The following is a 587-nucleotide window of genomic DNA, read 5'->3' on the forward strand; positions in this document are numbered from 1 at the left end:
GACAGCCAGCGGCTCCATCACACCTCCTCGCACACGCTGCCGCAGGACGCGCCCGTTCCTGCACCTCTGCGTGTGCCCTTCACCGGTTCCAATTTTGGAACGGGAAGACCCTGATTTTTAAAGCTGCTTCTTCTATTTCTCTTTCAGATTCTTTCTAGGTAGGGCCAGGCGGTCGGTACACAGTACTTCTAGGATGGCAACACGTTTCCTATTTATTAGAGCTTTGCATTTGTGCTGTGCCTCCCTCCGAATGCACGACGCCTGTTGCACCGCAGGTGCAATGGCAGCACAAATAAGCCGGTGCCATTCCTCCACCCGATGCTTCCCTCCGCACCGACGAAGCCCAGCTTAGAGCTTCCCTTTAACACACCGGGTCACACCACTTTCTGTTTTTCTGACCAACCCTCTCCTGTGTTTTCTCAGAGATGATAAAGACCTCCTAAATTAAATCTTACTTGGCAGCCCTGCTTACTAAAGCATTGATCCCCGTGACCTGATACACAGATAATTACATTACTACAAATCCAATACCGTGTTACCCAGCCCCTCGCAGGAGGTAAGCTCACAGCACAGCTCTCGCCAGACAG

Source organism: Aptenodytes forsteri, unplaced genomic scaffold (assembly GCF_000699145.1).
Source record: "Aptenodytes forsteri isolate BGI_AS27 unplaced genomic scaffold, ASM69914v1 Scaffold492, whole genome shotgun sequence".
In the NCBI taxonomy this organism is placed as follows: domain Eukaryota; kingdom Metazoa; phylum Chordata; class Aves; order Sphenisciformes; family Spheniscidae; genus Aptenodytes; species Aptenodytes forsteri.